Source organism: Sapajus apella, unplaced genomic scaffold (assembly GCF_009761245.1).
Source record: "Sapajus apella isolate SASKATOON/1434 unplaced genomic scaffold, GSC_monkey_1.0 scaffold96, whole genome shotgun sequence".
NCBI classification, from domain to species: Eukaryota; Metazoa; Chordata; class Mammalia; order Primates; family Cebidae; genus Sapajus; species Sapajus apella.
This window is the reverse complement of record NW_022437036.1, coordinates 3115743-3142106: the sequence shown is the minus strand read 5'-3', so window position 1 is coordinate 3142106 and position 26364 is coordinate 3115743.

The following is a 26364-nucleotide window of genomic DNA, read 5'->3' as shown; positions in this document are numbered from 1 at the left end:
CAGTGAGCTGAGATTGTGCCACTGCACTCCAGCCTGGCGAGAGAGCGAGACTCCATTTCAAAAAAGAAAGAAAGAAAGAAAAATTAGTAGCCATGAACCTGATGAAGAAAAGAGGAGATAGCATTCACAGTGGAGGAAACAGCTAACTCAGACTCCCCAGGAAAGAAGAAAGGAGGGGCTGGCAAAGGCTGTGTCCAGGAGAGCCTTCTCTTAGAGTGATAGTCTTGAGAGCCACAAACACCTTCTTTTGACTCCTTTACTGCTTTCTCTTGTCTGAGCTCATCGTGTTGTGACTTCCCTCTCTGCCTCCAAATTGCTCTTACCTGTGGTCTTGCAATCAATGGCCTGCTCAGTTGGCAAACCCGGTGCATCTGTGGGTTTGACTCCATGCATACTTCAGTCTGTTCTGTTGGCGTGCATAGATTGACAACCAGGACACCCAAAAGCAAGACACAGACCTTGGTTCCAGAAAACCTGAGATGGTTGAGGTGGCTGACAGATGACATCAAGAACATTTGACTCCAGAAAAGATAAACATTAGGCGTCTTCTCCACGACTGACCATTGGACAAGGCATTTCTCTGACTTAAGTGAACCTGGGGTCACAATGAAGTTCTTTGAAGATAACCTGAGCCCACGTTGCTACCAAAGCTTTAAGATAAGAAATTGTGTCTAGTTTTAAAAAACTCCACCACCTTGTAAGGCCAGCTTTAGCTTCAGCTTTTTCAGGTTATCCTGGTTTCTGAGGAGACAGGAAAATTGTAACTACAATTGATAGCCAATTCGTTATGATGGGTTAGCACTACATTATGTAATTGAGACACAATAACTTATATAGCTCATTAAACAACCATATGAGGTAGAAACTCTTGTTATACCCATTTGACAGATGAGAATATTGAGGCTCTGGCAAGTGAAGTCACTTGCCCATACGTGGGTCAGTTGGTGAGAAAGGAGCGGAACTTGGGTTTAAAGCTCAGCTCCCCAAGAGCTCACGTTCTCTGAATTCTGCATCCCTCAGGTCGTTCCTGCCTTGGGGACCATGCCCCAGGTTGACTCACTCATTCAGTTAATCACTCATTTCTTTGGCGAACATTTATTGTGCTCCTAGTATGCTTTAGGCCCTGTTCCAGGTACTTAAGATAAAATAAACAAACCTACTATGGTCTGAATGTTTATGTCCCCACAAAATTCCTATGTTGAAATAACCCTCCTGGAATGGTTTTTGGAGACGGGCACTTTGGGAGGTGGTTAGGTCGTGAGGGTGGCGCCTTGTAAAAGAGACCCCAGAGAGCTCCCCCAGTCCTTCCACCACGTGAGGACACAGCAAGAGAACGGTTGTCTATGAACCAGGGAGCAGCCCTCACCACGTTGATCTTGGACTTCCCAGCCCCTTGAACTGTGAAAAGAATCCGTTTCTGTCACTGATGAGCCACCCGGTTTATGGCATTCTGCCATAACAGCCAGAAAGGACTAGAGGCAAACCTGACACAAACTCCTGTCCTTTGGAATTCATAGTTTCATGGGAGTCGACAAGCAGAAGCCAAATGAATAAGTGAAATACACAGTCCACAGGATTTCACTGTGCAGAACTCAGGCAGGATGGGGGGTAGGAAGTTTTGGGGTGGGGAGGGGAGGCCACCTCATGAAGGTGAGAGGGTATGAGATGTCCTTCCCTCCTACATGGGACAATTTCCAAGAAGAGTCACATTTGGTCTAATGGAGAGGGTGGTGTATTAAAAATGCTAAACATTCATTCAAATATTTTTTGAGTGTCTGCCTTGTACCTGCACTGATACGTCACTGGACAAAACAAAGATGCCTGTGTCCTAGGCTTCCCATCCTGTGTGGGGGGCCTGACCATAGACAGCAGACAAAACATAAACCATCATCGACTCCACAGGACGAGGCAGGGCACGGAGTGTAACAGGTGTTGGGGAAGTGGACTGAGATTGTTATGTGGGGTGGGTGAGGTCTCTTTTAGAAGATGACAGCTGAGTGAGGGGGAAGAAGGAGAGGGAAAAGATTGTGTGGACACTGGGGAAGGAAGCTCAGGGCAGAGGATCGACCAGAAGAAGGTCTCAAGGTGGGGCTTGTACTGCTGAGTGTGTGGAGTCATGAGGGAGCTGGTGAGGTGGGGGTAAAGTGAGCTTGATGGGCAGGGAGGAGAGGAGGTCTGAGCCATATTTATTCAGCAAGCATGCCAAGCAATAGCCTGACCTGACTGCTAACCTGTCCAGAGTTCTTCATGCATGCCTGGGGCTGTGTTTAAATCATCTTAAAGGTATATTCCTTTTACAGATGAGGACCCATTTTACAGATGAGGAAACTGAGGCTTGGGTTAGAAGTAAACTTTCCAAGGAATGTATGGGACCCCCACTGAGTGCCAGAAGGATTTCATTTGTGCCTGGCACTGTGATTGGCATGGCAACTCACATGTCATTTTCGGGGCATTGTTGCCAGGCACAAATGAAATCCTCCCTGACACTCAGTGGGGGTCCCAAATGCTTGGTGAGCCTGCGTCCCCAGGCATCCAGGAGACAGCAGGGAACGGAGAATGGATGGTCCTCTCCATGACCCCTGGAGCAGCTGGGGAGGCAGAGCTGAGAGGAACAGGGGAGCAGGAAGTTGGTGCCCCGATGCGGGGGAGCTACCTAGCTGGGCTGAGCCCCAGATGGAGGACACAGTGCAGGCAGGCCGTAGGGCTTGCCTTCTTTCTCCCCTTTGGGGAGCAGGCTGAGCTTGCCCCGTCGACACCCAGGCCCTCCCCTGGCAGGAGGCAGGGAGAGACCGCAGGCGACATGTACCTCCGACGAGGGGCCTGCCTGTCAGTCCACTGCCGCTGGAGGAGTTTTATCTCTAAAATACAGCGTTCCGTTAGAAGGTGCACATTCTCACATCTATTGAATTGCTTTGCATGAAAGTGTTCTTTCCTGGTACCATAGCAACCGTGCTTCCTAATCTGATTTAAATTTTTTGCCTTGTGCTGCAAAAGCTAATGCCACAGTTTCTGAAGTCAGTGGCTGTGCTGTGCACAGGATGTCCATTTTTGAGAAAAGAAAAATAATCACCTTTGGCTAATAATCAGCAGCACCACCCCCGCCCCACAGGTGGCTGTTCCGTGTGAACGGTTACAGATCTGGTGCGGGCGGCGTCTTCCCCGCTTCCCATTGGGTGGTTGTCATCAGGTTATTGAACCCCTCAGAGCCTCAGTTTCTTCAACTAAAAATCAGAAATTAAAATCTTTCTACCTCGCAGGGCTGTCGGAAGGGTTCAACGACAGGAAGCACAGGAGGAGTTTAGTTCTGCATCTGACATTTATTAAGTGCTAAGTAAACAGTAACTAGGGACCTTGCCTCCCTGAATCCCGCTCCTTTATTAAGAGGAATAATTGATGGCTGGCAGCGTTTCGAGGCTCGCTCTGAGATCCATTACTCTCGGTAGCGGCTGCAATGCGGCTCTCCATTTGCTGCTCGTCTTCCTCACTAGAATATTCCAAGAAGGTGTTCGGCGGTTATTTGAGGAAGGAATGAAAGGCAAGGCTGTGTTCACCGATCATGCTGTGCTGTTTCCATGTGTCAGGCAGGCCGCCCTCTCTCAGCATCCACCCCACCGATCCATCCAGCTTCCTTTCAACAACACCGGACTAGCGCTGGAGACCTTGGGTAGGCACTTGCGGTGGTCCTCGCTCCCAGGGGGCTGCAGCCTCGTCTCGGGCAACCATGCTCACGTGCTGGTGGCATGCAGGATGCTGTTACCAGGAGGGCTGGGATGTCCCAGACACACATCCTGTCCCTGTCACACAACTGAGCGTGACATCCCTTAGACTCAATGAGGACGAGCATCTCAGAGCCACGCAGCTATGCAGGGCTGGACTCCGCCTCATCCCAGGGACACAGAGGGCTCCACTCGCTGGGCAGCAGAGAGGAAGAGATTCTCACATCCCCATGCACAGGGTTCTTAAACCCGATGGCACAGCAGATTCACGGTGGGGGCTGTTAAAATGCATATTCCAGGGATCATGCCAGGAATCCTGATTCAGGGGTTCAGCCTGGGACCCTGGAGTCAGTATGTGCGTCTCTCAACCAGTCATTCTTGTGTAGATATCCAGACAGGCACCATTGAACATCTGTTTCATCTGTTTGTGCAGGGTATCTGCTGAGTTAGCACCATGTGGGTGCCTGTGCCCTGCAGAGCTGTGGCCTGAGCCACATCTGGGTCTGGACCACACAACTGGGGTGGCCCAGGAGTGCTGAGCCTGAATAAGTGGAGCAGAAACTTGGGGGAACTCTGAGCATCCAGCCCTGAGGTCCCACAGGTGCTCTGGGGCTCCCCCTGGAACCATCTTGCCTTCAAGGCCCTGGCCCTCTAGGACTGGCCTTGGCATGGCAGTCACATGCCAAGGGCATGTGATGGGCATGGCAACTCACATGCCTTTTGGGTCACTTTTCGCTGTCTTGATGAATCGCATCTAGCTCTTCTCTCTCCATACGAATCTTCTTACTAGGGAGATCAATATCAAGGGTGTCACTCGGCCACATGCCTTGGTTGCTCCTCCCCAACACACCTGTTCATTCTTCACATAGTCAGGCTGGGAATTTTCCAAAGTTTTAAGTGTTGTTCCCTTTTTGATGATAAATTCCATCATTAGTTTGTCTCTTTCTCCTCACATTTTACTATAAGCCTTCAAGAGAAGCCATGTAGCACTCTCAGCACTTTGCTTAGAGATTTCTTCCACCAAATATCCCCGTTTATTACTCATGAGTTCTGCTTTCCACAAAGTGCTAGAACAGAAACAACATTGGAGCAAGCTCTTTGCCACTTTATTAGAAGGATGGTCTTTCCCTCAGGGTGAAATACCTTGTTTCTCATTTCCATCTGAGACCCCATCAGACCTCGCATTTCTACAATGTTCTGTCCGTGACCACCTAGATAATCTCTAAGAAGACTGAGGCTCCCTCTTCAGCTCTTTTCCTCTGAGCCCTCCTCAGAATCGCCCCTAACACGTTTTTGTGGCAATACAGCTTTTTTTCTAGCATATGCTTCAAAAGTGTCCCAGCCTCTCCCCAATATTCAGCTCCAAAGCTGCTTCCACATTTTCAGGTATTTATTATAGCGACATCCCACTGCTTGGTGCCAATTTCTGGGTTAGTATGTTTCTGCTGCTTAACAAAATACCTGAGACCGGGGTAATGTATAAACAGCACGATTTCATTGCTCAGAGCTCTGAAGCCTGGGAAGTTCAAGGTCAAGGGGCTTGCAGGTTCAGTATCTGAAGAGGATCTGTTCTCTGCCTCTATGATGATGGGCTGTGTCCTCACACGACAGCAGGGTGAAGAGGCAGGCAGCTCTCTGGAGCTTCTTTTCTGTGGGCACCAACCTCATTCATGAACACGCATCCTTTGTGACCTCCTCACCTCCCAGAGAGGCCACCTTCTAATAACAGCTCCTTGGTGACTAGGTTTCAACCCATGAATTTTGGAGGGATACAAACATTCAGCCATAGCAGCGTCTTAGAGCCTAGATGCCGTTGCACTTGTTTTGGAAAGTGTCCTTCGTGTTTAAGTAGAGACAACATTTCACCATGTTTGTAATGTATATTAAATATATTACACATACCTTAATAGACTCCCAAACACAGAAACGACAAAGCAAGCACAGGAAGATGCTAACGAGCATTTGGGGAGCTATGTGTGGCACTTCATGACTGTATTCTCCCTGCGTTCCCGTATTTTTGAAATTTTCATAATAAAAAGGGTTTTTCTTAATGCTATGATAAGCTAAAGGTCTAAGGAACTCAGAAGGCCTGGTAGATCTTCCCAGCCTTCAGCTCCAGCCAGAAAATCTGACATATTTAAATATTGGTGCTCACCTTGTACCTGAAGAAAACTCAGTTTCTAAAGTCTTACTTTTCAAACTCGAGCAGTTGTGGAACAATTAGTTTTCCTTTCTCCTTCTTTCTTCTCTGACTGACACAGCGGGTCATGGCGTCACTGGGGAACTGCACATCATAAGGAAACATGACTGGTGTGGCCTGACGTCACATGTCTTGATGTGATCCTGCTGCTGGAAATTCAGAGGGGTTTCCTCCTTCTCTTCTTCTTCTCCTTCTTCTTCTTCTTTTTCTTCTTCTTCTTCTTCTTCTTGTTGTTGTTGTTGTTGTTCTTCTTCTTCTTCTTCTTCTTCCTCCTCCTCCTCCTCGTCCTCCTCCTCCTCCTCCTCGTCCTCCTCCTCCTCCTCCTCCTCCTCCTCCTCCTCCTCCTCCTTCTCCTCCTCTTGTTCTTCTTCTTCTCACTCTATATGCTGTGATTTCTGGCACCTCAGGAGAATTTGAAAGGAGAAAAGCTGTTTTCCCCAACTAGCATGAAAAATGCAAAATCCATGCAGTGTGCACTCTCCCTGTCCCCACACGCCATACGCCTGCAGGTGACGCTCTCGGTGTGAGCCTCCATGGGGTTTCTTGTGGCTTTGGAGCCCAGGGTGCTCATGACCAGAGAATCTGAGGTAGCGAGGGAGGTACCAGGGCCCATCTCCCCAGTTCTCTCCTGTCTCATCTGTGGACCATGCAGATGGTGCCCCAGACTCTTTGTAAAGTTCTCCAAGAATGGAAAGAAAGCAAAGTGGGGCATGGGTACAATTAATTTACATGTCTGAATGCCTGGAGGTGTGAGGCATGCCTAGGGAGGCACGGGAATGAGATGAGCACGCTGTAAATGGCCCAGATCCCAAACCTGGCTCCACCGCTTACCACCCGTGTGCCCTTGAATACGTTCCCTTATATTGTTAAACCTCAGTTTCCTCATTTGTAAAATTAGGGGGAAATGATAATCTTCAGAATAGTTTTGGGAAGACTGAATGAGAAAATTCATGTGAAGCATTGCCCTGGCATATAATTACCATCCAATAAGTATAATAATAATTACTTTTGTACAGTCGAATGCACGCACATACAGATCCATCAATAGTGAAGCACCTCCAGACCCCCCTCTCCACTGCACACAGCTTTGAGTAATGCAGTCTCCTCTGCACAAATCCAGGGAACCACTCAGCTCTACTCAGCACCAAATGAAAGAAAGAGCGCATCCACGGAGACAGAGAACATGGGATTTTCGAGTTAAGAGGGATCTTCAGAACATGACATGCCTCCCCCATTCCCTACCCCCACCACCACACACACACAGTCCATTCTTATCAGCTTCCTGAGGCTTCCCTCTACAATTAGCATAAATGCAACCTTCTCCTGCAAGGCCCAGTAGAATCTGGCCCTCCCTCACTGTGTTCCCACCACCCTGGTCTCCTCTGGGTTCCTCCCATAGAACCAGCAAGGGCGGGCCCATTGCACATGCTGGCCCCAGCTGGGAATGCTGCCTGTCTCCCTCCCCAATCCCACTGCCCAGAGACCCACGTGATCAGGCTTTCTCTCTCCCGTGGGTCATCTCCTCTGCAAGCTCTTCCTGGAGCATCCCTCTAGAAGTAAGTCTCTGCCCTGGGGGACTGCCACCCTCATTGTCCCTTTCACATCTGTCCTTGCAGTTTCATCTGTTTGCTTCTGCTGGTGGCCTGTTAGACATGCTACAAAGCATGAGCTCCACGGGACCTAGAAGTGAGGTGACTTTGCTCCTGGTCTCTTCCCAGGCCTACACGTCTGTCAGTACACAAGGAGGGATGGAGGGGACACCTGGCCACTGGACAGGAAAGGGAGCCACAGCCAGGGAACCCAGAGGCAGGGCAGAAGCTCAGCCCGACTCTGCCCAGTGCCCCTCAAACTCTGCCAATTGTAGGAAGGAGGTAAGTGAGGCCTCGCCTCAGCCTGGGAGACATCTCAAGAATGGAACAAGGGACCCCAAGGGTGTACTCTGTGGGCAGTCACTCACTGTTGCATTGCTTAGCAGAGGGGGTGCAGAATGTCATCCTGGTCTAAATGTCTCCCATCCTGCCCTCTTGCACTGTGGGGACTCTGCCGTCATATGAATTCCCTGTATGAGTCAGGAGGCTCTCAGTGGCTGGTAACAGAGGCGACACTCAAACCACATAATAAAGGGAGATGGCTGCCCAAAGCCTCGGAGATTCCCGGCACCTGCAGCAGAATCCCTCGGGCGCCCTGGGCCTCAGTGCTTCAAATGTCTGGCTCCCTCACTGTCTGCCACAACATCTGTCTGCCTGTTGGCTTTGTTGTCAGGCTCCTGGGTACATGGCTTTAGCAAAAGAGCCACAGCAGATATGGCCCCCAGGGCCTGGCACCCTCAGGAGGGCTGGCGGAAGCCTCACGGTGGTTTCGCTCTGGCTAATATGAGACACGTCTCTGGCCCAAGCCAGGCACTCAGTGCTCCTGTGGGCCAGAGCCAGGTCATGTGATCGATCTGCCTCAATGCAACCGCCATGACAAATGGGGCAGAGGGGCTTTCCATGGGGTAGCTGGGCACTGACTCCAAAGGACAGCAGAGACGCCACTAGAACGGCCCAAACCATGGAGTCCCACCACCAAGGCTGTGCTTGCAAAAGGCTTGCACACAGATTTGTACCTCCTGGGGGTTCGTGTCCTCACACACCTGGGGAACATTCTGCCCTATAAGCAGCAGTAATGTCTCACTGAGGAAGGAGGCGTTGTGGGTGAGGACGCTAACACAAGCTCAGCTCCGTGGTCAGGCAGGGACTCTGTCTACCCACTTCTCATCAACCACATGAGATCGACTCAGTCTCAGTACTCCTCCCCGGTACACGAGGAGTTGGGATTTCGCTTACGTGGTTGCAAAGAAGGTGAAAAAAACCTATATAAAAGAGGCTGGGTACAGTGGCTCATGAATGTAATCCCAGCACCTTGGGAGGTGGGTGGATCACTTGAGGTCAGGAGTTCAAGACCAGCCTGGCCAACACGACAAAACCCCATCTCTACTAAAAATGCAAAAATTAGCTGGGCGTTGCAGTGTGTGCCTATAATCCCTGCTACTTGGGAGGCTGAGGCAGGAGAATGGCTTGAACCCAGGAGGTGGAGGTTGCAGTGAGCTGAGGTCGCACCACTGTACTCCAGCCTGGACAACAGAGCAAGACTCTATCTTAAAAAACAAACAAAACACACAAACAAACAAAAAAACTGGTGTAGGCAAAACTACCACTGAAAATCACTGCAGTGGTCCGTAATTTCCCATGCAGGCACGGTTGCAGTCACCACTCACCAGGCTCAAGGAAGGAAAGAGGGCAACTGCCTAAAGCAGAGACTTGGGCATTCAAATCACCCAGTCCGCACAAGTGCTTACTAGGTCTTGCTAACTAGTTATCATTAATCCAGGATATATTTTAAACTAAGACATACTTTCTGAACCTTATATAGATATACTTTCTGAACCAGTAGAGAGGTCAGAATGGTTCCACCACCTGGACCCTCTTTTCTGATTGTTACAGGGTGTCCTCTTTTCAGTTTGCTAATTTCTTTATCCTTAGAATCTTGATCCATGCACTTGTTATAAAAATTATTGTTCATATGAGGAAGCCATGCTCGCAGCCTCCCAGTACCAGCTACCTGTTGTCACAATAACACTGTGTTCACAACCAGCCTGAAAACTCAGAGGCTTAAATAATAAGCAGGAACTCGGCCCCACATCAGCAGAGCATCAGCTGACAGGGGCTAGCTTCAGGTGACGATGGAAAGTCTGAGGTCCACCCATGCTCCATCTGCAGCAGGCAGAAACAGGAGCCACGGCAATCAAGTGCAGCCTTCCACGGCTGCCCCAGCTTCAGCTCTGTCACCTTCACTCGCACCCCATGAGCCTCAGCAGATCACACCATCAGTGTAAGATGTTGCAAAGTTACCTATCCCAGGTGGAACTCAGGATGTGCAAGGAGGGAAGAATTAAGGGCCCACCCGACCTTCCACCCTGACGCAGAGTGGGCCTCTCCACAATGACACATAGTGGGTAGTCTCCATAATAACACACAGGGATCACTCTCCACAATGACAGACAGTGGGCATTCTTCACCCTGACACATGGTAGGTGCCCTCCACAATGACACACAGTGGGTACTCTCCATAATAACACACAGTGGACACTCTCCACAATCACACACAGTGGATGTCCTCCACCCTGACACACAATGGGTGCTCTCCACAATGACACACAGTGGGTGCCCTCCACAATGGCACACGGTGGGCACTCTCCACCCAGACACACAGTGAGTACCCTCCACAATCACACACAATGGGGTGCTCTCCACAATGACACACAGTGGGTACTCTCCATAATAACATATAGAGGACACTCTCCACAATGACACACAGTGGGTGCCCTCCACAATGACACACAGTGGGCACTCAGTAAAAACTGTGTTGACTTCAATTTCAGATCTTTCATAATCACACTCATGTATTCTCCAGAGAATCTGCCCACTGAATGGCACCCACCATTCCCTTCTTAACAGCAACTAAATCCCATCTTCCCACCCTGAGCTAAATCCTGGAGGGCAGGTAGCATGTACCTCTCATTCATTTTTCCTTCTTCAGTGAGGAGAAAAGAGATCAATGAAACAGGCTGACTGACCACAGATCGGCTGGACTGGTCTGTGCCTGCAGTGTCTGCAGCGCTTCAGGCCCTGAGCATAAACGTTATGTAGGATGTCATTTTTTGACATTTCCTTGTGGAAATTTTAACAAATACTAAAGAAGACAGAATAACATAAACCTCTATCTACTGCCTTGACTTAATGACTGTTACTAACTTACCATGTTTGCTTCAAATGATTTTTGCTTCGAATGTATTTTAAAAGTAGATTCCTGACAATATGACATTTCATTTCTAGTTTAATACTTCAGTACATACCTCTTAAAGAAAACGACATTTACTTACGAACCACAATACCATTATAAGACTTAACAAAATAAATGGTCTTCCTTAATATCATCTACTAACACGTCCATATTCAAATTTCTTCTGTTGCCCTACAAATGCTTTTTTATAATTGCTTTGTTCCAGTCAAATCCAGATAACTTACGTAAGACACACTTGGTTGTTCTGTCACTTAAATATCTTTTAATCTAGAAGAGGCATGCCTTTTTATTTATGTCACTGGCTTGCCGGGGGAATGTATCTACTTTTAATCTGCACAAAAGCCATGCAATGTAATTGTGCTTATCCCCATTTTCCGATGAGAAAACTGACACAGTCGGTGTCATTAAAAAGGAGATTTGCTTTCATTCCCAAAAGCACACTCTTTCTGCCATTGCAGGTCTGTATCAGGAGAGGAGAAGGAAAGGCACTAAAAGTTTTAGTTTACATTGTGAAAAGCAACACTCACATTTAAGATGGGTTTCTAGCACATTTTGACAAAGCTTGGCTATTTCTGCAAAAGAAAAGGAACGGGCAGTGGAACAGTGGCAATTCCACCCTGGCAGAGGGGTAATACTGCCTGTCCCCAGCTCACAGCCCAGTCTGTGCTGGGCAGAAACTAACTAGCAAATAAAGCACATAAAAGTGAGGGTTTTCTATTTACAAATATGGGGGTTGTCAGACGGCGCAAACAACCAAAATCACAGGTCCGCTTGTCTTTACAATTTTACACCCTGACTATCTATTAAAGTGATTTGCCAGAAGGAAGCTGCTTCCCATGGCCCCATCTAGTATGAAAATGTAGGTTTCTGTGTCTCTCTGGTTGCTCCTTTGAAGAGGCGTATGGTGGAGAACTCCTTAATAATACCGGGGAAAGAAAATATCATGGAAATCTCCACCAGGCGAATTAAGAAATATAAGGGCTCTTCTTCCTTCAAGTTCTTTTAAGCAAGGTTGCTTTCCAGAGAGAGATTTGTAGAACAGTTTCTCTAAAAGCAAACGCTGGCTGATAAAAAGCTCACAGCTCTGAGAATTGGGTTACAAGCTCTTTTCCTGTGCTCGCACCAAGAGTGCAACCGGCTTTCAAAATTCCATTTCTTCCATATTGCTGCAACTTAGGAATTCACTTTAGAAGCTCTAATGCCTGATGGATGAATTTTTAAAATTTATGTCCCTAGAATATCCTGTGGGTATTTAATAGTAGATATGAAAAATTCCAAAAATCTGAGCATTCTGTTTTAGATCTGGCAGCCTCTCATAATGAGCTCAGCTAGATCACCCGTAAAAGGCCTTCGGAGATCTACCTACCAGAAAAGCAGGGAGGAGATGCGCCCCGTGGTGAAGAAGGCTGCTGTGGGCGCCGTGCAAACCCAAGGGCGTGATGGGGAGCCCGCAAACGGGAGGCACGAGCTAACGGAGAAACAGGGGTCAGACTCCAAAATATCCTTGCTCAAAAGATGTTTTTCTAATTCTTCAGTCTTCAGTTTAAATTTTGGAAACTCTTCCAATGAACAAGATTTTCTCTTAGAAATGAGAAAGCGGTATGAGAATCTGTTTAATAAAACTATAAGAGATAGAGAAAATGTTTTGAAAGTCGATGCAAGTCTGATAAACAAGAATGACTCACTACCAGCGTTTGGTGAGCAAAGCAAGTGAGGGCTGGCACGTTGGTTTTTTTCATGGAGAAAGGGTGGTTCCTTTTGATGAGTGATGCAATGATGCCTCTGCAAGTCATAAGACGAGACACAGCTTCAACTTCTGGAGTCTCAGTTGGCAGGTTTGCCCCATTCTCTTCCAGTTTCACAGCACACAACCCATTTCCAAAGAGAATCCCAAGACTGTTATGCTCTGACAGATGTCTAAGGATTCCAGTGAAAATAAATATATATGTGTATATATATATATATATATATACACACACACAGACATATATATACACACATATATAATAAATATATATGTGTGTATTATATACACACATACATACATATATATATATATACACACACACATATGTGTGTGTGTGTGCACGCCACCATGCACCATGCCCAGATAACATTTTTTCTTCTTCTTTTTTTTTATTATACTTTAAGTTCTGGGGTACATGTGCATATCTTGCAGGATTGTTACACAGGTATACGCATGCCATGGTGGTTTACTGCCTCCATCCCCCCAACACCTACATTAGATATTTCTCCTAATGTTATCCCTCCCTGACCTCCCGACCCTCTGCTATCACTACCCTAGGCCACCACCCCCCAACAGACCCCAGTGTGTGATGTTCCCCTCCCTGTGTCCATGTGTTCTCATTGTCCAACACCCACCTATGAGCGAGAACATGCAATGTTTGATTTTCTGTTCTTGTGCCAGTTTGCTGAGAATGTTGGTTTCAAGATTCATCCATGTCCCTGCAAAGGACATGAACTCATCCTTTTTTATGGCTGCATAGTATTCCATGGTGTATATGTACATTTTCTTTATCCAGTCTATCATTGATGGGCATTTGGGTTGGTTCCAAGTCTTTGCTATTGTAAACAATGCTGCAATGAACATACGTGTGCATGTGTCTTTATAATAGAATGATTTCTAATCCTTTGGGTATATAACCAGTAATGAGATTGCTGGGTCAAATGGTATTTCTATTTCTAAATCTTTGAGGAATCATCACACTGTCTTCCACAATGGTTGCACTAATTTACACTCCCACCAACAGTGTAAAAGTGTTCCTATTTCTCCACATCCTCTCAAGCATCTGTTGTCTCCAGATTTTTTAATGGCCACCATTGTAACTGGGGTGAGATGGTATCTCAATGTGGTTTTGATTTGCATTTCTCTAATGACCAGTGATGAGCATTTTTCATGCTTGCTGGTCACATAGACGTCTTCTTTTGAAAAGTGCCTGTTTGTAGCCTTCGCCCACTTTTTGATGGGGTTGTTTTTTTCTTGTAAATTTGTTTTAGTTCTTGTAAAGTTGATAAAAGATTCTTTTATCCAGAATCTTTGATTCTGGATATTAGTCCTTTGTCAGATGGGTAGATTTCAAAAATTTTTTTCCCATTCTGTTGGTTGCTGGTTCACTCTGATGATTGTTTCTTTTGCTGTGCAGAAATGCCTAAGTTTAATTAGATCCCATTAGTCTATTTTGACTTTTGTTGCCATTGTTTTTGGTGTTTTAGTCAGGAGGTCCTTGCCCATGTCTATGTCCTGAATGGTATTGCTTAGATTTTCTTCTGGGGTTTTTATGGTATTAGATCTTATGTTTAAGTCTTTAATCCATCTGGAGTTAATTTTTGTGTAAGTTGTAAGGAATGTGTCCAGTTACAGCTTTCTGAACATGGCTAGCCAGTTTTCCCAACACCACTTATTAAACAGGAAATCCTTTCCCCATTGCTTGTTTTTGTCAGATTTGTCAAAGATCAGATGGTTGTAGGTGTGTGGAATTACTTCTGAGACCTCTGTTCTGTTCCATTGGTCTATATCTTTGTTTTGGTACCAGTACCATGCTGTTTTGATTACTGTCACCTTGTAGTATAGTTTGAAGTCAGGTAGCATGATGCCTACAACTTTGTTATTTTAGCTTAGGATTGTCTTGGCTATGAGGGCTCTCTTTTTTGGTTCCATATGAAGTTTAAGGTGGTTTTTTCCAGTTCTGTGAAGAAGGTCAATGGTAGCCTGATGGGGATAGCATTGAATCTATAAATTACTTTGGGAAGTATGGCCATTTTCACAATATTGATTCTTCCTAACCATAAGCATGAGATGTTTTTTTCCATCTGTTGTGTTCACTCTTATTTCCTTGAGCAGTGGTTTGTAGTTCTCCTTGAAGAGGTCCTTCACATCCTTTGTTAGTTGTATTTCTAGGTATTTTATTCTCTTTGTGGCAATTGTGAATGGGAGTTCACTCATGATTTGGCTCTCTGTTCATCTATTATTGGTGTATAGGAATGCTTGTGATTTTTGTACATTGATTTTTGTATCCTGAGACTTTGCTGAAGTTGCTTATCATCTTAAGGAGATTTGTAGCTGCGATAATGGGGTCTTCTAAATATACAATCATGTCATCTGCAGATAGAGACAGTTTGACTTCCTCTTTTCCTAATTGAATATCCTGTATTTATTTTTCTTACCTGATTGCTCTGGCTAGAGCTTCCAATACTTTGTTGAATAGGAGTGCTGAGAGAGGGCACCCTTGTCTACTGCCAGTTTTCAAAGGGAATGCTTACAGTTTTTGCCCATTCAGTATGTTACTGGCTGTGGGTTTGTCATAAACAGCTTTTATTATTTTGAGAAATGTTCCATCGATACCTAGTTTATTGAAAGTTTTTAACATAAAGGGCTGTTGAATTTTGTCAAAGGCCTTCTCTGCATCTATTGAGATAATCATGTGGTTTTTGTCTTTGGTTCTGTTTATGTGGTGAATCACATTTATAGACTTGCATATGTTGAACCAGCCTTGCATCCCTGGGATGAAGCCTACCTGATCGTGATGGATAAGCTTTTTGATATACTTACTGTTGCATTCAGCTTGCCAGTATTTTAAGTGGAGGCAGCAATTAATAGCCTACAACCAAAAGAAGCCCAGGTCCAGACGGGTTCACAGCTGAATTCTACCAGACGTACAAAGAGGAGCTGGTACCATTCCTTCTGAAACTATACCAAATGATACAAAAAGAGGGGATCCTCCCTCACTCATTTTATGAGACCAACATCATTCTGATACCAAAACCCGGCAGAGATTCAACTAAAAAAGAAAACGTCAATAAAATAGGGCTATTCCCGTTTTTACCTATACCCAGTCCACATGGTACGGAATGCTTACATGTTGGAAGTTCTTTTACTAAAGGAACCTCACTTCGCGATGAGAAAAGTTTAGACAAAATTAATAATAATTGCAAACAATATGGAAAAATCTTTATGGATACTGTCTTTTATTCGGGTCCATGACTTCCAAATTCATGAATGACACATCACAGCATGACCTTGCTCATAAATAGGGTAAGACTTCTCCAGCACCCTCAGATGCTCCTTTTCCTCCTCCTTTGCACCGGAATATTCCACCACCAGAACTCACTCGGCATGGATAGTGAGTTTCCCAGCACAAAGAAGGAGTGACCCCTTGAGTCTCTCAATATTGGCAAAGCGTTTCCTTTGCCCTGAGTTTCCACTCTGAAGACCTATCACTGAAAATGCAGCCTCAAATTCATCCATGGGGAAATCAATAACAAATCAAGCAGCTATTCACTCAGATTTATTGGCATAACCAGGTGAGGCAGCCAAAAGTCTCCAAGAGTGGGTTGTTGATTATGAGTCAGGGAGTCGGAAACAAGCTATTGCTGGATTTCATGCTGATGTGATAAATTCTGCCTCAGCCATGGGTGAGACAAGTGGTAACTCAAATGGATGGTTCCTCAAGATGCAAAAGCATATTTCATTCTACTTACAGCTTCATGCAGCTAATCATTCTTAATCTCAGCATAACTCACAAGTCCAGAAGAGTCTTCTGGAAGGCACAGGTATAGGGATCTTTTTGAACAGGCTCATAATTTCAGTGCACTGAAGTCCTGTGGGGAATTTCTTTTGAGGCATGATTTGAGGAGGAATTCTTTCCCGGGATATTTTTATGGAATCTCTTAATGATATCTAGTGATTGACATCCCAGTTTCTGTCATTGACGCTTTGAGTGCTTAGTGGAGCTAAACAATTGCACAGAATGGGTCTGGGGTTTAGACGCTCAGTAATTCTGAAATTGAAAAAAAGGGGTTTGATGTGAGCTGACAACATGGCGCCTCTACAAATGCTAACATTTATTTTAAAATCTAAAGCTTAAATTTTTTTTTAAGAAAAGCATGGAAATAAAGACAATTAAATCCTTTTCATCTCTTGCCCTAAAACTCTGTGTTCTCTGTCCAGTGTCACAGGGGCATTCAGTTTTATCATCTAATTTGGAACAAATGGCGCCTGCTACATTGACATTGCCTTTCAATCCCCACCGTGTCACGGAAGAAAGAACTGTCTTGCTACTCAGAGGTTTTGCATCTCCCTAACCACTTTTACAGCTGCATTTATTTATAAAAAATAATTGGAAATGACTGATGAGAGTCAAACTTAATGCTCATGAGACTCTGTGGACTTTCCTGTCAAATGACACGAATCCGAACATACAGGTGCACATTTCTGGTTAACGTCCAAATTCTGTCAACACAATGCACGTTTTAGAGAGCAATCTAAGGAACCTGAATTGTCCTTGATTCAGAGAAAAATAGGTTATAATTTCAAACATCTGCTTCTTATAAATAACACCACTTAAGTGAGAAGTACAGAGTTCACACTCTGAAGATGAAGTCTGATGGTTTTGCCTACAACGATTGCACTACAAAATGGTTGCCAGTGGCATGATCGTTGCTTTGCGCCTTTGGGAGGAGAACAGGCTGGGATCCTGAGTGAACAATGGAGGGTTAGTGTCACGGTGGCAGAAAGGGCTGTCCAGCTGTAGCCTGTTTGTACCAGTGGCCCCACTGGGTGCTGCAATGACAACCTTTGCAATGTGACTTGGCGCCTCCTCCTATGGCATCTCTGTCCTCAGCTCTTGATTGTGGACTGAGCTTGCCCTTGTTAGGGCCCCAGTGGTTTCACACTGAAGTCTCGGAAAGCCTGAGACATGCTGCTCGTACCCTGGGAACCCTCCCTTCACCGCAAGGGCAGGTTCAGGCTAACTTTCTGGAGAAGAAAAGACCATGCAAAGGAGGACTGAGGTTATGAGGCCAGTACCAGCAAACCTCTAGAAACAGGGTTGCCTAAGCAATCACAGTGGACCACAGAGAAAACAGAGAGCCCCGCTGAGACCATGTGCACCCAATGCTGCTCAGCCCAATTTGCCTAGCCTCAGAGCCAAGAATTTAAAAGTTTTAAGCCTCTGAGGCAATTGGTTTAAGCCATTAAGCTTCAGAGTATTCCTTCATGGGGTCTTAGTTCAGAGCCATAATAGCATCTCTCTCACACACACACCTCTATGTCTCTCTTATCTCCCTCTCTCATTTCTATCTCTCTATCTTTGTCTCTGTCGCTCTCTTCCCACAGTCTCATAAATTCAGCCAAGGAGCCCCAGATCTGCTGTAGCACTTTCATAGGAGAGGAGTCTTATCTTGGCATGAAGGCGGAGGACAGAAACGGCAGTTGTGTTTGCCAAAACTGATGGTCTCAGAACCATTTTCACTCTTAACATTAGTAAGAACCTCAAAGAGCTTCTGCTTATGTGGATGCTGCATATCAGTATTGATCATTTTAGGAAAGCTGAGAAAATGTTAAAAGTCAAGAAAATGCAAGTGTGCATGCCTTTAAACCTCAGAGCAATGTCATCATCCCAGTTCACATGATTGCTAGAAAACTCCACTGTACGCTCATTAAAAAATGAGAGTAAGAATTGAACATAACTGTTAGTATTACCATGAAAGTAATTTTGCCCTCACATACCTCTGAGAACTTCTGACTTAGGCTGAAATAAAAGAATCAGCTGGACCCCTGTCTCAGATATTCCTACGCTCTCACCCAACTCTGTCTGCTGGGTTTTCCTTATGATGATAATAATCAGAATGTTAGTGTAGGTAGGTAGGCATACATGAACAGGGCAGGAAAAGCACCCCCAACAACTCTAGGAATGTCAGGTGGTGGTCAGGTGGTTGTTAAACTGTTTCTCTAAAATAACAATTTGTTGCAGCTGGTGCAGGGAAGGCCAGTCTCCCAAGAGATAGAAAATATCTGAAGCTGGTGATCAGCAGCGTCCTGATAAGATCTCGGGAGCCAAGTGGGCTCAAGTGTGAGCACGAAGAGGCAAAATGGCAGCGTGCAACCGGTATATGACCTTCCTCTGGGAACACTTGACTGGTAAGGGAAAAATGCGTCAAGCAAGCGTGTGCACAACGTCAGTAAACACCCGCACATGCAGCCCCTCCCAAGGGCGGGCCGGCCACTGCACATACGAACAGCCCACCCCAAGAGAAGAGTCAGGGGAGAAGAAACGCAGACCCAGAAGCATCTCAATGTATAAGACCCCAAGTCAAAGTCAAACCATGCACTTGATCTTTCAAGTCACCTGCTTGGCCCTCTTCCAAGTGTACTGTACTTCCTTTCATTCCTGCTCTAAAACTTTCTAATAAACTCTCACTCCTTCCAAAAACTTCCCTCAAACTCTAACTCTTCACTCCGCCTTATGACCCTCAGCTGAGTTATTTCCTTTGAGGCGGCGAGAACCACGTTGCTGCAGACCCATACAGTTCATGGCTGCTAACAAGAATATAAACAATAGATGGCTTGCTCATTAGAATGCTTAGGAATTTACTACACAATGGTAAAATGCATGTAGTTAATAAGCATTCGTATAGGATAAATGCTGTGAAATTATTGTAATTATTGCATCTCCATGGTAATATTTATTTTTAATGAATTACACGCTTACCTTGGAATTCATTGAGCTAATAGGGGAACTAATTTTGGGGATCCTATTCAGATCTTACACAAAGTCGCTTTGGCTCTTTCTTGGTGATAATTTTTCGAAGAATTTCTCTTCTTTCCTTAACCTGTGGTGCCATACCTGGGCTCTCCCTCAGGAAGCCCCTTACAGCCCCTTCAGGCTCGTCTTTGTGCATCTCTGCCATCTGGCAAGCCCTCCTTCCACCACTTCTCAATTTCAATGCACTTCCATCGAACGCCTTCTCTGTTCCAGGTGCTTTTTCACAGGTCTTAACATTGATTCGTCACCACACCATGATTCAGGCATTACATATCTGTTCTCTGGATGAGAAAACTGTCCATCAACTTGGGGCAACTTGCTCAGAATCCAGCAATTAAAAAGAAAAAAAAAAGATGAACTTCATTCATTCATTCAGATATTCATTCGCTGATGAAAAACATCTGGTTTACCTATTCAGTCAGGTGCTCAACTAGGATTGAAGGTTGAGCTGGTTATCTGTAAATGGTGAAATAAGCTAGCTTAGTCTGGGGTTGCAGTCAGACAGGCATGAGAAAGTGACCGGCAGGGATAATTGATCGGCATGTGGTGGGTGTCATGGACAAATGACCACCGGGACCCCTGAGATCCCGAAGAAGGTACAGTCACCTGTCTATGGTGGGTGAGGCCTTCTGGAGCCGTGTGGCAGAAGTGGTTTTCCAAAGGTGGCTGCAGCACGATCCCCATGTGCTCTTGTAACAGGTGCATTTAGGGCTTCTCGCAGCAGTGGGTGGGGCTGTGTTTCTCCCTTTGAATCTGAGCAGACAAGTGACAGTGGAGGAAGTGGTCCTGGTCCACATGACCATGCCAGACCCCGGGAGACAGAGGAGAAGCAGAATCATTACAGTTTAGCAAGGGCTGAAGAGACAGGAGGCAGGGCCCAAGAACTTCCCCGAGGTATAAGAGCACACAAACACCTTCAGCTCTGTGTGTGGTGGAGGAGAGAGGGGTGTCAGAGGTAGGAAAGGCTGCAAAGTATCCCAGAAATGAGGTCCCTGGGTTATTGGCAGAAAACCTCCACCAGCTGTTTTTTTTGGGGGGGAGCTTGGTTTTAACTGCTTTGCCCCCTGTGAATCCATGCACCTAGAGCACAATATTTACGGGGCATCTACTTTATGATAGACATTGCTCTCCACACCAGAGTTTAAGTCAGGTACAAAGGAGACAGAGGTTCGCACCCTCACGAAGTTTCCAGACAAATGCATGCAACCTGAGCTGGATACGTCTGAGGGCTGTGAAGACAGGTGCAGTGAGCAGATGAAGAGGAACCAGCCGTGGGGGGAGGCGGAGCTGGGTAAATACAAGGATGAGGGAGGAGGACCTCTATGAGGAGGTGACATTAAAGAAGAAGCGAGTGAAGGGGCTAGCCAGCAGGGAACGTTGGAGCGTGTTCTCTGGATGGAGGGAAGAGAAAACTCAAATGCCCAAGGGGCAGGGCTACCTGTATGGATGCCAGCCAGGTGCCAAGGGTGCCAGAGCAGGGAGGGCAGGAGCAGGAGGCGCAGCAGGGCTGAAGGCGCCATGCCCTTTGCTCTCAGCTGCCAGGATTCTAATCCTGACTCCACATGAGAAGGGAGTCACTGGGGGACTCTAAGGTCCAGGGTGAAAGGACTCGACTTACCCTTTAGGAGGAGCCCTCTGGCAGCCATGGAGAGTGGGACAAGCACAGGGGCAAGGGTAGATGCCAGGACATTCATTAGAAGGCTTGAGCGACTCCAGAGGATGCTGTTGCAGGAGCGGGGAACGTGGAAAAAGCGGCTAGTTGAATGCATCACCCAATACGCTTGTGGATTGAGTATCAGTGCGAGAGAAAGAACACCTCTACCTTTTCATTTTTTCATGGAAATTTTACGCAGATAAATGAATGTGACTACCTCCAGATTGAGGGTATCATTTTAACATCAATTAAACATATGGTCAGTGCTCACATAATCTCAAATTAATTCATGTGGATAACAGTAACAGAACAGAGGCAAATGCTATCATAATTAAGAACTACAACTTAACTGTTCTGTGACCCTGACTTTGAAATGTGGCATTACCACTTACTAGCCCAGGAATTAGGGAAATTGCTTAAGAACTGTGCCTCAGTTTCTTCCATTGTAACACAGGCATAAAACTAGCTGCTGTGTAAGACTGTTTGATTTTGTATGAAGTTCCTTACGTAAAGCACTTAGGGCATAGTAAAGAGCATGGTAGACAATAACAGCTCGGTAAAGAGCATGGTAGGCGATCACAGCTCAGTAAAGAGCATGGTAGACGATCACTGCTCGGTAAAGGGCATGGTAGACGATCGTAGCTCGGTAAAGGGCATGGTAGACGATCGCAGCTCGGTAAAGGGCATGGTAGACGATCGCAGCTCGGTAAAGGGCATGGTAGACGATCACAGCTCGGTAAAGGGCATGGTAGACGATCATCATCATCATTATTATCATCCTTATCGTCTTTATTTAATTTTTCTCCTGGAAAATCATATTGCACATTTAGGATTTGTCAGCAGAGAAAGTGATTGCCCTTGAAGTAAAAGGGACCGAATGGCCCTCGATCCCTCTCAGTTCCCTGACACTGCTGATATTAATGACTTGGCTGACTTCACTAAGACAATAAATTTGGGCACTAATCCCTATGGGGAAGAGAATCCATTTTCATGGTGGCTCTGCATCCAAGACGAAAGGTTCATAGTTCTGCATTTCAGTTAATTATAGCTCTGAATAGTTTAGATGTTAGAAATCCATTCATACCATTAGCTTTTATGGTGGATTTTTATTTTTCTTCTTCCTGGTCCTCATTTCAATTAAGAAATTTCAAGTTTTATAAGGGATCAATGGGTGGCACCACATCATTAATTTAATGAGAAAGTTTATATGAGTGTTCCATTCTTTCATCAATTCTCTTTCCCTTAATTTGTAAAATTATCAGGAAAAAAACTAAAATTCCAATAGAGACAGAACATTTAAAGATATAAAGAATAATATAACATGAACTAAATACACAGAGAGAGAGAGAGAGAGATGGGTGAATACAAATAAAACCGGAATCTGTGGCAATCTGAATAAGGTTAGTAGAGTGTATGTACATCGACACCCTGGCTGTGATCCTGTGCTCGTTATGCAAGACATTACCATTGGGGGAATCTGGATGAAGCGTTCATAGGGTCCGTCTGTATTATTTTTTACAAGTACATATGAATACATTTTGCTATATATGCATATGTGTGTATACATATATGTATATATATGTGTGTGTATATATATATGCGTGTGTGTGTGTGTGTGTATATATATATATATGTAAAGGAGTGCACTTTTGGCAAAATGTCACCTCCTTAATAAGACAGAACTAATAACAGCTCTAAAAGTTTGCAGAAAATGCAGGCACTGTTTTCTTGAATCAAACCCAGTGACCACACATTTACGAACTGTCCTTCCACTTTCCTCTGGACGTATTTAGTTCTGCTGCTTTCCTTCCTAACCTGGTGCCTCATATACATTCCCTCTCTCTGTGAAGGGCATCACTGTTCTTCCTACAAGCAGAAGCCCCAAACCCATCCTGATCCCCTCCTCCCTCACTCCCCATTGCAAATCCTGAGTGAACCCACCTTGCCTCCCATACGTGCCTATGTACCTCCACTTCTGCCTCTCTCTCCAGCGGCGTCCAGGCACCTGCCCGTCATCCCTCATGTGGGCAGCTGTGGGAACCCCCTTCCCACCAATCGACTCTCCGTCTCCTCTCCACCCTCCCAGTGCTGATCTCCTCTCAGCAGCCAGGGTGACCTTTAAAAAACACAAGTCTGAACATATCCCTCTTTATGCTTCCCCCACTCTTCAGAACAGAATCTTCCTGAAAACTCTGTCAAGTCAGTCAGCTAGGTTGCCACCCTTTCACACCCAAAGCCAGCCAGCACTCTCCTGGGTGGGACTTCATTCCCCTCTGCTGTTCCGTCTGCCTGGATGTCCCCAGTCCCCAGCACCCCAGCGCACTTCCTTGAGTCAACCTCTAATCTTCACCCACAACTCCACACCGGCATCCTTTGCTAGGGACCCGAGGGGCCAGACCCTTCTGCTGCAGATGCCAAAGAGAACATTCCTTCTCTTCACCACACAGCAAGTGCACGCTCTTCTGGGTAACTATTATTTTAATTGCAGTGTAATTTACATGCTTTAACATGTGCAGATCTCAAGTTTTCAGTTCAATATGTTTGTCAACGGTCTACACCCATAAAGCCACCACCCCGAACAAGCCATAGACTACTTTCATCATCCATAAAGTTTCCTCATATCTTTTTGAGGGAAACCCAACACTTAGAAGCAACTACTATTCTGAATTGTTTCACCACAGATCAGTTTCATCTATTCATAAACTTCATAGAAACAGACCCTCACGGCATGCATTCTCTTGTGTCCAGCTGCATGGATGCTGCTGCATGCATTAGTCACTAGTACTTAGATTTTTTTTTTTTTTTTTGAGACAGAGTTTTGCTCTGTCACCCAGGCTGGAGTGCAGTAGTGTGATCTCAGGTCAATGTAACCTCCTCCTCCCGGGTTCAAGTGATTCTCCTGCCTCATCCTCCCAAGTAGCCAGGACTACAGGCACCCACTACCATGCCTGACTAATTTTTGTATTTTTAATAGAGATGGGGTTTCTCCATGTTGGCCATGCTGGTCTCGAACCCCTGACCTCAGGTGATCTGCCCACCTTGGCCTCCAAAAGTGCTAAGATTATACATGTGAGCCACTGCACCCCAGCAGTAAGTAGATTCTTGATATTTTGAGCACTACACAGAATCCATGCTTTAATTCTCCAGCGGAGGAGCATCCAGTCACTTCTAGTTCCTGTCTGTTACACATGAGGCAGCTATGGCAATTGTTGTAGAAGTCGTGGTATGGACCGATGTTTTCACTCTTCTTGGATAAATACCTGAAACTGGAATTGCTGGGTCATAAGATAAATGCATCTTTAACTTTACAAGAAACTCCCAAGTGATTCCTTAACAGGCTGAATGAATTTGTACTTACTTGTACCAGCCAAGTATGAGACTTCCATTCTTTCCACTTCCACTTGGTCTTTTTATGTTAAACATTCAAGCGAATGTGAAATGTTATCTTATTGCGTGTTTGAGTTATTGAGGCAGGGTTTTTCTTTGTAGCCCAGGCTCGAGTGTAGTGCTGTGATTAGAGGCCACTTCAGCTTCAACCTCTTGGGCTCAAGTGATCCTCCTTCCAGAGTAGCTGGGACTACAGGCACATGCCATCACGCTATACATACATATAGACACACACACATATGTATGTATATGTGTGTGTGTATGTATATATATATGTATGTATATATGTGTGTGTATGTGTGTGTATATATATATGTATAAAATATATATAGTAGAGACAGGGTCTTGCTATGTTGCCTAGGTTAGTCTCGAACTCCTGAGCTTAAGAGAGCTGCCTGTCTCAGCCTCCCAAAGTTCTAGGATTACAGGCGTGAGCCACCCCTCCAAGCCCCTCCTTGTGATTTTAATTTGCATTTTCCTAATGACTAATGAGCATCTTTCTCCAGGCTTATTAACCATTTATGTAGCTTCTTCCACGAAGTGTCTGTTAAAGTGTTTTGCTTGTTTCTGTGGGGTTGGTTCTCATTCCACTGTAGATTTGTAAGAGTCCTTTGTATAATCCGGATAGGAGTCCTTCGTGAGATGGATGCTTCGTGAACGTTTCCTCTCTGTTTGTGACTCACCTATTTATTCCCTTCACAGGATCACTTAATAATCAAATATTTTTCATTTTGATAAAATGAAAAAAATTCAACTTTATCTTTTATGGCCAGTGCTTTTTGTGTCTTATTTAAAAGACTCTTTGCCTACCTGATGTCCTAAAGATATTCTCCAATATGTTCTTCTAGGATGATGCTGTCCAGCATGGTAACCACTACCTTGTGTGACTGAGCCCTATTGCCCAAAACCTGGTGGCTTTAAACAACCCTTGCATTTCACTCATGGTTTTGTGTATCCCAAGTTCAGGGGGCTAACCAGGGTGGGTCATCTCTGATCCACAGAGTGTCAGGACAGACTTCCTCACTCCATGCCTGGGCTTTGGGGACTCCTTGGCACCCCTGCTTCTCACCCCATAGCATCTCATCCTCTCATGTCTTCCCATACGGCAGGGGCTTCTGAAAACATTGTGTTCTCAGAGCACTTGGACGTTTCACAAGGTGTCTGATCCCCAGAAAGAATGTGCCTCTTATGAGCTAGATTTAGTAGTCTTAGGATGTCATTTCCATCTCATTTTATTCGTAAAGCAAATCACTAAGGCCAGCCCAGATTCAAGAGGTTGAGAGCAATAGGCTTCACCTCTCAATGGGGCAATTCATACACATATAGGGAGAAAAGACATTGATAGAATATTGGAACAGGCTATCCAATCGACCTTGAATGCTGGGCTCTTGTTAAATTTGTTTTTTATTTCAAGTAGTTGTTTTTGTAGACTTCATACTGTTTTTGATGTACACGCCTGTGTCAGCTGCTGATAGCAACAATTTTCCTCCTTTATTTTCTCTCTTGTGCCTTGCAGGCCTCTTTCCTGCCTCATTGCACTGGCTGGGACATTTGGTACAATGTTGAATGGAATGGTAAGAGAACACACTGTGGTCTTGTCCCTGATCTTAGAGGGAAAGCATCTCATATTTCATCACCTGTGTGACTGTTTGATTAGCAATTGACTCCAGTAACCTGAAAGCCTCAGGATTATAAGGGCCACGCCCATGGGCTCAACTTTATTTCACCAGGGCTTGACTCAATGCCAAGCCCACAGGAGGCACTCAAAACATATTTGTTGAATAAATCATCTTGACATGAATTTTGTCTAATCCAGAATGCTACTCGTGATGTTGCTTTCATGTGTCGACCTGGCACCCAGGCCACAGGGTGCCCAGATGATTGGTTACACACTGTATTGGGGTGTGTCTGTGCGTGTGTCCAGGGAGGTTTGCATTCGACTCATCTGGGTAGATTGCCCTCCTCAGTATGGGAAATCCTCCTGCGAGCTATTGAAGGGCT